The following is a 12582-nucleotide window of genomic DNA, read 5'->3' as shown; positions in this document are numbered from 1 at the left end:
AGTGTAATAGTGTGTAGTTGCATCTGAAGAGGAAGAGTAGGAGATGACAATCATCACTTTTACAGTTTTTCTCTCTCTTTAATTTTCTTGGGTTTTGGCTTTTTAGGTTATTGTTCTTGTTCCTGGGTACTTTGTCTTCAGTAGGTTTGTCGGCTCTCGGTGTTAGGATTCAGAGACGGGTGGTTTGTCATGGCGAGGGTAAAGGGGAAAGGGAGTGAGGTCGGCTCGGCGGTGGAAGTGGATAGCTGGGGTGGGAGGTTTCTAGGCGGCGGATCGGGTGGTAGAGGGGGGCTGCTACCACGGGAAGAGGTGGTTAGCTTGTGATGGGGGTGGTGTTTTTTTTTTTAATTTATAAATAAATTTAATTATTAAAGAGTTAAGTGAGAGTTATGGGTAAATAATGGGAATTTAGAGGTTAATTGACTGAATTAGAGGTCTTGGTTGTCTTCAACAAAAAAAATTTACAATAAGGTTTTCAATTGCCAAAAAAATTTTATAAGGTTTTTCCTGACAAAAAAATTGCTTTAAATGATTTTTTCAAACAAATTTTCCTTTATTTTATTTTATTTTATTTTCCTTTTTATTTTGATTTCATTATTTCTTTTCTTCTTTTTATTTTCCTTTAATTTTCTATTTTCTTTATACTTTCTTTTTATTTTCTTATTCATTTTCATTTCTTTTCCTTTCCTTTTTTTTCTGTTCTCTTTTCTTTTATTTTATCCTTGTATTTATAAATACCCATTTTTGGGGTTAGAGAGAGAAACAAGTAGGATTACAATTAGAATTAGATTAGAATTAGATCATATTTTCTTATCTAAGTTGAGAGCTTCTCTCTCTAGTTTTAGGTAGAGCTGTCAAAAGTTGACCCGACCCGAAAACCCGACCCTAACCCTAACCCGTCTGAACCCAAAAAAAATGGTGACCCGAACCCGACCTAACCCGACCTAAAACCAACCCTAGACCTGAGTATTTGAGACTCGAACCCGACCATGAACCGACCTAGAGAGGACCCGACCCGAATGTGACCCGTAAATTATTGACCTGAACCGAACCCGACTCGAACCCGAGAATGACCCAAACCCGATTTAACCCGTCAAAACCCGAATTCAACCCGACCTGTTACTAACCCGACCCGTTCCTAACCGACTAGAATTTAAACCTAACCTGTTACAAACTCGACCCGAAATCAACCCGACTTGTTATTGACCCGACCCAAATTAAACCCGACTTGTTATTGACCAGACCCGAATTTAAACTCGACCTATTACTAACCCGAATGTTAGGATTTAGGAATTTTTAGGATAAAAAGAGTACTTCGTATTGACTATTGAGTTTCAGGCTTTTTTTCAATTTATTAACATGGATTCCAATTATAAAACAAAACTGGCCTTTCTCATCTTACTTGACTTATCTCTTACATAATCCTCGTCAAAGAAAAACTGAACTGGACAGCAGCCAAAAAAAAAATTTAAACAAAAAAAATAAAAAATACACGAGACCCAGACAATAGCAGGTCTTTCTCATCTTATTTGACTTATTTTTTTTATTATTTTTTTTAAGGGAATTCAAATTTAATTATTCACTTGTCTATTTAATATTTTTTGTTAGAAAATGTTTTAAATCACGTAATTTAATTTGGAGTTTTAAATAAATTTAAAAAAATTAAAAGAAATGTAACTGGACCCAATATGACCCGACCTGATATCAAACTTAAACCCATATTAATCCAATATTTGATACCCAAATTCGAACATGACCCGACTTGATTATTATAACCCGAGAATAAAAAGACTTGAAAAGGACCGATCTAATTATAACTCAAAAAATTTTGACTTGAACCACACCCGAGACCGACTTGGAAATGACCCGACATGATTATAACCCGCAAATTATTGACTTGCCAATTTGAACTCGAGAATGACCAGACAAGTTTAAATGACCCAACTTGATTGTAACCCGCAAATTACTAACTAAACCCGACTTGAACCCAAGAATGACCCGACTTGGAAATGACCCGATTATAACCCGCAAGTTTTTGACTTGAACCGAACACGACCCGAACCCGAGAATGACCCGACTTAATTATAACCCGCAAATTATTGACTTGAATAGTTACCGACTCAAACTCGATAATGACCCGACTTGGAAATGACCCGACTTGATTATGACCCGCAAAATATTGACTTGAACCGAACCCGACTCAAACCCGATAATGACCCGACCTGACTATAACCCGAAAATAATTGACTTGAACCGAACCCGACTCGAACCCGAACACGACCCTAACTCATTTAAACCCGTAAAAACCCGAATTTAACCTGACTTGTTTTTCACCCGACCCTAATGTAACCCAACCTTTTATTGACCCGACCTAAACCCGACCCGAACCCGAAAAGATGTATGACCCGACGTGACCCGACTCAAGCATGACCCAACCCGAACCCGACCCACATAGGTCCTGACATTAACCCGTATTGACCCGACCCGAGATGACCTGACCCACACAAACCCGACTCAAACCCGACCCATTTACCCGAATTGACAGCTCTAGTTTTAGGGTTAGTTTAGGAGTAGATTTTAGAGAGAGAAAGTGAGGTATTTCAATGGTGATTTGAGTGATTGAAGATTTAAGGTGACAATTGTATTGAAGATCATAAAATCAATCAATGAGGATTTCTAACTCTATCTCATTTTATTGCTTTGTTAAATATTCATTTTTGTTTGGTTTGATTTTGATATTTGGTTTTTGATTAGTGTAATTGTTCTTCATATTTTTATGATTCTTGATTTCTTTAGTTGTTTGTTGACAGATGATGATGTTTGAGTAGTTGTTTGCCTAGGGATAGGGTGAAACTTGTATGATTGATTGATTGTGCTTAATTTGGGAAATGTGTTGATTGATTGTTGAGATTAAAGTGATTAATGAAAGTTTGCATGTGTGTGTTTAATTTAGGAGTGATCAACCTAGTTACTCACACTAGATTGCATTGTAAGTGCACATTGATACGGACAATTGATTTGTGGCTTGCATTTGTCGATTGAGTTGGTTTGTGAAGTTCCTAGCTAGAGTCTCTCGTAGTTGGCGCTAGTTTGACCTCTAAGAGAATAGCTTGTTGACTCTTTTGATTGAGCTTGCCATTAGCCTTCACAACTATTGATTTGCATATATTTCTTGTTGATCCCATTCCCTAGTACTTTATTTGTTTGGTGTCTTCGTTTTAGTAGTTGTTAGTGTCACCTTATATCCATAGACTTCGACCTAGCTTAGGCACTAATCGAGAGCACTTGATCATAACCGTTCCTAGTGGTTTGACCCTTGACTTACCTCTATACTTGTATTTAGGTTAGTTAAGAGATATAAATTTTGTTTGGCTTAGGGAGGATTAGTCTAACGACCTAGTTTTCCCCTCGTCAGTTTCATTAAGCTAATTTTGATTTTAAAAGTTAGGACTATATTTTTGTAATAATTAAGCATCGGAATATTAGATTTCTCCTTACATTTTCTGAATAAATGGATATTTGGTCTTTTCTTTCGATTGTTTTAATTAATTAATCACAACTTCATAGTCTTATAGCTCGTTCATGTTTGAGCTCGTTCATGTTCGAACTTGTTCAAGCTCAAGCTCGAATCACAAACAAACGAGCTCAAGCCGAGCTCGAACAAGGCAAAACCTTGATCAACAAAGCTCGAACACAAAATTTTGAAGATCGTTCAAGCTCGAGCATGTTCGAACACTTGAAATCTTTATCAAGCTTAGCTCGAACAGACTAAAACTCGACTCGGCCCGAATCGTTTGCAGCCCTAACTAAGGCACCAACATACATTTTAATTCCTCGTGTACATCGACACTTACATAGGTCTTTTCTCATGCTTATAGCATCAATAAAAATTATATGAACCATAATAAAATTCTCTTTTAATATTCCAAACCAAATTAAACATTTAGTTTAATTAAACATGCATTCTAACATGCCATAAATAAAAGTGTGGTTCATACAAAACATGCCAAATTATTATTATCTCCAATCCATAATCCATCTCAAATAAATCATGCTTCATAATTCAATCACCAACATCAATAATCCACAATTCCAAACATAAATCTTAGCATGATACTACTTGTAATTCAATTAACCAAACCTAGCATGCTACTACATCACCATAAATATGCCAAATACGCGAACGTACCTTGAATATGATCTTAAAATTGCCACGACTATACGAAATCACTTAATTGAAATTCTCTTACAAACCAAAATCATAAGGAGACATTAATATCTACTCCACACAAATTTCCAGCAATATATACTCTTATTAAACCACTCAATTTTAATTAAAAACAAGCTGAAATTTTATTTAAAACCTCATACTTTAATCCCAAATAATGGGTAATAAAAATTCCTTAAAGAAACTTGATTTTTAGCATACTACCAAAAATTCCAGCTTTATATATTAATGAAAAATTGCTGTAATTATACTTTAAAACACTTAAATTAAAGGTTTAATCCACCCTACATCATAATCCTTCAATAATTAATAATTTATGAATCTAGGATTTCAAAATTAGGGCTTTCTAATTAGAATTAAAATCTAAAAATTAAATTACATACTACTCATAATCAAACATCATAATTTCAATCATAAAACTCATATTTAACAATTAGATCTAAAGTTTAATCACAAATTTAAAACAAAGAACAAAAATTAATTTTTTTTTTTCGGAAATGCCGTAAACAGCAGCCACCACGGCACGACTAGGCTGCTACTGCACCTGCCGGTGCCGCTCCAGCTGCTGGCGCTTGCGTCGGTGGCGGCCGGTGGTGCGTGGTGGTGGAGCCGGCTGGTCAATTAAAGGGGAAGCGGAAAAGAAAGAAAAAAAAGGAGAAGGGAGAGAAATTTTACCTTGGGAAATCAGTTTTTCTCCACTCTGGGCAAGTTTAATTTGCCCCAAGTGTTGAATAATTATACCCCTTTTCTCTAGAAACTCTTCTTACCTAAACTTTCCTTCTTTCCACTTTCCTAATCCCTTTCCTAATAACACTTTACTAAAATAAACTTTCTTAAAATAAACCCCAACTTGAATAAAATAATTAATATATAAACTTTCCTTTTATAAAATAATTCCAAACTTATTTAAAATAAATAATTAAAATACCATAATTAAAACATTTCAAATTATTTAAATACTTCACAAAATACATATTTTAAATAAAATACGTATAACAATACGGGGTATTACAGTCTACCCCCCTTAAAGAAGTTTCGTCCCGAAACTTGGAGAAACAAAATTCAAACTTTTTCCTTACTTTGTATAATATTGTTGTACTTTTTGTCATACCTTTACCTTTTTGTGTCTCTTTGAGAACACAATAACTCAAAATGCACTCAAAATACTCGGTAAAATTGTGCAAAAAGCACAAAAATAACTAAAAACGTAGGAAAAAAGTGTGAAATTCTACCGCCTTCTACCCCCTTAAAGAAAACGAGTTATGTCCCCGTAAATCAACATACCTGAAACAACTCTGGGTATTTCTTTTTTATTTCATCTTCTGCTTCTCAAGCGGCTTCCTCATATTCTTGGTTAGACCATAGGACTTTCACAATCTTAACATTCTTATTGCGTGTACTACGCACTTTACTATGAAGGATCTTGACATAGATTAAACTTTGGTCTAACTCAGTAGTTTCAGGTTGTAGCACATGGGATTTATCAGGTATGTATCTTCTTAAATGAGACACATGAAATACATCATGTACTTCGCTGAGCTCCATAGGTAAGGCCAACCTATAAGCTACTTTGCCTATCCTTTTTAGTATTTCATATGGGTCAATGTACTTTGGGCTAAGTTTTCCTTTCTTCCCAAATCTCATCACTCCTTTCATTGGTGACACCTTTAACAACACCTTATCACCACTTTCAAACTCTTCTTCTTTACGCTTCAAGTTTGCGTAGCTCTTTTGGAGATCTTGAGCTGCTTGAATCTTAGCTTGAATTTCCTTTACTTGCTTCACTGTATCCTCAATCGTTTGAGGCCCTAGAATCATTGTTTCTCTTATGTTGTTCCAACAAATTGGACTACGACATTTCCTTCCATACAAAGATTGATTAGGGAGATTTCTACCCCAACCTGATAGGTTGTCGTACAATTGTCAAAAATAAAATCCTAACAAAACCTCTTAACAATGTAGTAGGGTAAGTAGGGTCGAATCCACAGAGAGATGGCTATTCAATCTAGCTTTCAAGGTATGGAGAAACTAAACTATGTCACATAATTGAGGTAAGAAAGTAGTCTAAATTAAAAAAGGAATAGAACAATTAATAAAAAAAACCCACGGTTATGGTTCACCATGTTTATAGCTCTAAATCTATAAAATATCAATAACAATTCAATCGATCAATTATCTAGAGCAATTGCTAAGCCTACGGTCGGGTCTTAACGCTCTCAATTCAACATATGTAGTTCGGTCGCTAACATAATCACAATTGCTAATTGTGGGTAAGCCTCTAAAAGAAAGATCTTTCGATTCAAACTCTTATTAACAATAATTAATCCAACAATTGATCAGGTTGTAAGATTAACAATTAAACACTATCAATTAGAGATATCAATAATCAAATCATAAATAATATCAATCAAGAATTATAATATAAACATGGATTCCCAAACCCTAGAAATTAAAATACTCAAACATGAAATAAATAATAAAAACTAGAAATAATAAAGAAAACACAATTAAAGTAAAGAAAATATAATTACCTCAATAAATTAATGTATCAAACTCAAGGACAAATCCATGGAGGAATCCATGGAGTTGTCCATGAAAAACTAGGGTTAGAGAAAAATCTAAAAAGAACGTAAAATCTAGAAAATAAAGCCTAAGGGAAAAAAATATCCCTTGAGTATTTACAAAATCCTAAATTCTAATCTAAAAATAATTAAAGAAAAGAAATAAGGAAAATATAAATTACATAAGTTGTAATATTATTGGATGATAATTGATGACGTTGCACGAGAGAAGCAAGGCTGCGTAGCTCATCATCACTCGACCAGACCCGCGGCCGCAGGGTGGTTCCCGCGCCCTGGTAGTGGTGGCAGCAGCCTTCGAGGGGGCGCGGGAAAGAGACGCAGCCAGCCCTGCGGTTGGCTGATTGCATCGCTTAGATTCAAATGCTCATAACTTCTGTTCTAGGAATCTTCTCGGGACGTGTGACCTATCATTCAAAAGCTCTTCAAGTCTAGTTTCCAACGCAACTTAAATCACTTCAATCCGTTCTGTAGAACTTAGCTTATGATCAAAAGAATGAGCAAAGGTCAGTTTTACCACTTTGTAAAATATCGTTTAACTTCGTTTCTAACTCAAATTCGTTTCCGAAAAGTGCATAACGACCCTTGTGGATGATATGTTCATTACTCATTCTTATAAATCTCAACCTAAGATTCCACAAACACATATCCTTCATTGAGCGACCTCGATTCATCGACTTTTCATCCTTTTATTGTCCGATTCTTCCAAAACCACTCCGAAAGCGTTCAAATAGCTATAGAAACTACCCTAAACATTAAGAAAAACACAAACAGAGCGTAATAGAGCACAAAACAAACAACTTATGCATTTGTGACCTAAAAATGACTAAAAGACCTAAAAAGCATCTATAAAACTACCATAAACGTGCCTATAAAACCTATATAAATGTGATTCATCACAACCCTAACCCTTAAAAATTTCCCCAATTCTCTCATGCAAATCCCAATTTCGAGGATCAAATTAGGGAGATTTCGAACCAAAATTTAGCAGAAGCGACGATTTATAATTTGCCCATGAGTTGATTTCGTTTGGGAGGATAGATTGAGAATTTCAGGGCAGAGATTAGGGGAGGTGGTTTCATTAAGGGAGCTAGTTTCGGGGGAATTGCGATCTTAGGGAGGCTAACAAGAGGAATGAGATGGGGCTAGGTGGAGTTTCTATACAATTAGTGATAAAGAAGCCCAAGAAAATTGGTGGAGAAGGCCAAGAAAGTGGTGACGAAGGAGAACGTGGCGGCAAAGGAGAAGACCAAAGGGCGTGGTGCACAAAAAAAATCGTGTTTATATTGACTGAATCACCAACTGAATATAATATCAGTCGGTAATTTTAAATTTTACCGACCGATTTTAAGTATGTCAGTAATTACAGACTGATTATATTCAATCGATAATTACCGACCGTTCTTAAATATTATCGACTGAAATTCAGTAGGTAAAATGGTCATTTCAAATTGAATATCACCGATCGATTTACCGTCCAATGTTGGCCAGTAAAAGTTTTTAATGAAAAGGGGTTTGCCAACCCACCTTTCATTTTGCTCGACAAAATTTTCAAAAGAAATAAGAGAGAGAGAAAGGAATCCTCCAGAAGAACAAACCCCAACCATCAAAGCATCGTCCGCCGTTGTCGTTCGTAGCCGTAGCTTTGCAGGAGACTAGCCGGAGCTGCGTCAACCCCGATAAGCCACTCTCTCTCTTCAATTCTTCTGACATTGCTAAATTTTACTTGTTTCACCCTTTTTTCCAACTTAATTCACTAATGGTTTGTGAGGAGGAACTCTTCCACCACCATCGGAGTCCACCACCATCTACATTCCTACCACCAACAAACTACAAGGTTTTTTGTTCTTCCTTTTCTACTTAATTTTCCCCAAATTTTTAAAATCATAACCCTAGATTTATTGAAATTAAATTGGGGAAAACTTAATAAAGTAACTTGAGGGCTTTTTTTTTAATTTTTTTATTTGTAGATATATCGAAGAATTTGGTGACTAACGGAACATTTTGAATTTAATTTGGGGTATGTTTAGTAATTTTTTTTGTTTACTTTTATATTAGTTTATACATGTCTTAGTATACTTTCACTTATATCTATAAGTTTAAAGTTTATAAATTCATTGATTTGGGTCTATTAGTGTATTAAGTTAGTTGAAAATATAGATGGTTGTAGCTAAAGTATTTTGATATGTTATATGTTTTATTTTGAGTCATGATAAAAATATTGTACAATAATATTGTTAGTAAGCATCTTGTTTTGTTTTTTTTTTTTAATATATTTGTTGTCGTATGCTCCCTAAATGATGTAAGTTCACATAATTTTGTTGTTTCAAGTCTTAAATATATTTCCTTAAGTACATTTATCATGTTATGAGTGGTGGTTGAAATATTTCATTTAAAATATATGTAGGAGGAATGTTAGAACTAATTTAGGCCTTTGTTTCTCAATTCCTACTGTAGACACCCATTTGTGTCTCCCCAAAACCAAACCCGGTGATGAATACCTTTCACGTCGAACCATAATCGAATGAAATGAAAATGTGAAAGGTTAAGTGTTGCGACTAGTTTATATTAAAATACTTCTTTCTGTTTTCGAAAACCCACTTTATTTTATGAAAACGTCCAATCCAGTTTATTTTGGTTCATGATAAAGGTCCAATAATAGTTTAGTTGAATGGGGCTTGAAAAGACCTTTCCAACGATATATTATAAGCCCAATTCCGATGAATAATGAGGAAGTTATGGCCAAAATACTAAACTGGACCCAAACCGGATTTTACCAACGACCCAATGATCATGTGGAGGGTCCAAAGGTTTAATCCTATTCCTAAACTAATTAGGATTGATTATAATATTCTATAAGATTCTAAAAGATCTTAATTATCCTTTTTTGAAAAGATAAGATCATAGAGTTTGAATTTGAATAAAACTTTCCTTTTTTAAAATCCTAATTCTATTCGAATTTAAAGATGTTCAAAGACAGTCAGATATTATTTTCGTGCCTCATATTATTTATCCAAATTTTATATGGTTGGATAGATCTTGAAATTATCTTTCCAATGATATATTATAATATTAATTCCAAGCTATAACGAAAAAGATATAAAAGAAATACGAACCTTTATCCAAAACTGACACTGTCTCATTATTTCGGCCATATCTTTATATCTACAAAATATTTTAATCTGATTCTAATTGCATTGGAAAGAAGAATTCAACAGCTTTCCAACTACATATTATATGACTTATTGGGGTTACAGTGTAGAAAGTCATATATGTTGGGGCACAATGTAGAAAAGTGAAAAAAAAACAGGGTTACTGTATAGAAAACCCCTTATTTTTTTCATTGAGAAATTGGATTGTGAGAGACACGTGTATTACAGTATTACTTAGAGCTAAGTATGTGTTGGCCTGGTTATCAATATTTCAATACAATATAAATATAAATATGAATAATATGTTGTAGCATATGGAAGTGCCACCATTAATACAAAATATATAAATTCATGAGAACATTGAATTAATTTAACTTTCAATTTTATTCTTCATTTAAATTTTTAAGCATCTTATGGATTATTTTTATGGTGTTCTCATATTCGTGCAAGTACTATTTTTATGTTACGCGACATAATATTAATTCATATGCTACACCGAAAATGGAGTTAAATGCATAGGGGTACAACTACAAGGGATACGAATATTTTATTTGAGATGGTCAAATCAACTTTACCTTCTTTTTTTTTGGTCAAATTGTTTTTTTTTTCATTTCGCTTAGTTTATTATTGTTATAATTTAATTACTCATTTATGTTAACCACTTTTAGTTCAATTTAAGGCTATGTGCATATAACTTTTTTTAATCTCGTTGTTACTTATAACGGGGTGCATAGCACGGGTACATACTAGTTATATTAATTTGACACCATTTACAAAAAGGTCACTATATACAAAAATTAGGTAACTATATCAAGTTATATTAATTTTGATGTTATTTACACCAAGGACACTATGTATAGAAATAAGTTAACTATATCAATTCTGATGATGTTTGCACATAGGTCACTATATATAAAAATAAAGGTAACCATATCATGATATCAATTTTGACAACATTTACACAGAGGTCACTATATATATAATCATATTTATGCAATCTCAGCCAGTCATTTGCTCATATAAAACAGGATTCCAGACAATGACACAACAATTAAAAATAGTGTAGGAGAGGAGCAAGAGTAGGAATATCAATTCCTGGAACTTGATAATCATTCACAACTTCAAAGTTCTTGTAAGTGTAGCCCACAAAATTTAGGTCCTTGGATAAAAGCATCTGTAGAAAGGCCATAATGACAAAGAAAGAAATATTAGACATAGAAACAAAAAGAAGGGACTAAGAAGGAAACAAATAGTCAAATACCATAATACTTCTAAAATAGAGAAAGAAATATAAGAAAACAAATTAAAAATGAAAGACAGTATTGAAAATGACCAAGTAGAATCAGGTGTTTGCACTTATTACAAAGATAATGTAATTAAGTAAGGAATGGAGTAAAAAACAAAAAAAAAATTGTTATTTGAGAGCTTCTTCTGTTTAGAAAACTGAGATAACCAATAGTAGTCTAGCTAGCTAATATGTTTAAAACCAGATAAACAGAGCAAGAACATAATCCTTTTATTGCATGTAGAATTATTGGGTGCTTATCTGAAATGACAACCTAATTGTTAATTTTCATCTTTCAGTTACGGCTTATTAGCTACCGATAGTCTGACATACCAATTTCTTGGCAATGAATGGAAGTTTATCAATGCACGGCTCTTCAAGAAAGATTTGGATGCACTACTAAAGGCAAATGTGAGGCTCAAGTGCAAGAAGTGTTAACTGACATGACGACAGTACCTCCATGAGATCGTTGTGCCCGTGCACACGAATCTGGATCTAGTTCTTCCTGGCGATCCTCTTCACAAACCTAAATTATAAATTTGAGAAAAAAGTTGAATAGATATATCTGGATTTATAACACAACTTTCGAGAAAGTAACTTATCATCCTTATTCTCTAATAGTTTGTTTTGCACCGGTAACTTGCTGCTGTAAAAAGAACAAAACAAATTTTCATAGGTTTATATCTTTCATATTAACAAAAATTTACAAATGTTATCATCACATTTTATGAATAATAGTAAATTCTTGTCATATTCGCATTGAATCGCTCATCATATTTTAAAAAATATATAGAATTTTTTACACGAAACTATACTTAATTACATGATAATTGTATCATACCTACATTAATAATATGATTAGAAATTTAACAATATGTTTTATTATATAATTTTTAAGTGTAATAAAAAAAATAACAAAGTCATTAAAATTATATAAAAAAGTATCATTTTTATTGCTAATCAATCAATATGAAACAAACTTATTAAAATTATTGAAATATTAACAAATTACATATAACTATATGTATACGTTATAATGTCACGTTAAGTGTATCGATAAAAGTACTTATTCTGTTTATGTTATCTTTAACCTTGTATTATCACAGATTTATATATAATAAAAATAGAGAAAGGTAAATTAATTTTTTAATACCTTTACACAAATCATCATTTACTTCTATCAATTAGTCAATTTCATATATTATCTATGGGTTTTATAATCTAGTATTCTTGATTACCAATTATCTACTTCTATCATTAACTTTATTTATAAATAAAATTAAAAATACATTATCACTCTCAGTTGGTTTATTTCCGTTAATTTTCTTTCAAAAAAGT

Source organism: Chenopodium album, chromosome 19 (assembly GCF_948465745.1).
Source record: "Chenopodium album chromosome 19, dcCheAlbu1.1, whole genome shotgun sequence".
Classification (NCBI taxonomy): domain Eukaryota; kingdom Viridiplantae; phylum Streptophyta; class Magnoliopsida; order Caryophyllales; family Amaranthaceae; genus Chenopodium; species Chenopodium album.
This window is presented reverse-complemented; position numbering follows the sequence as displayed.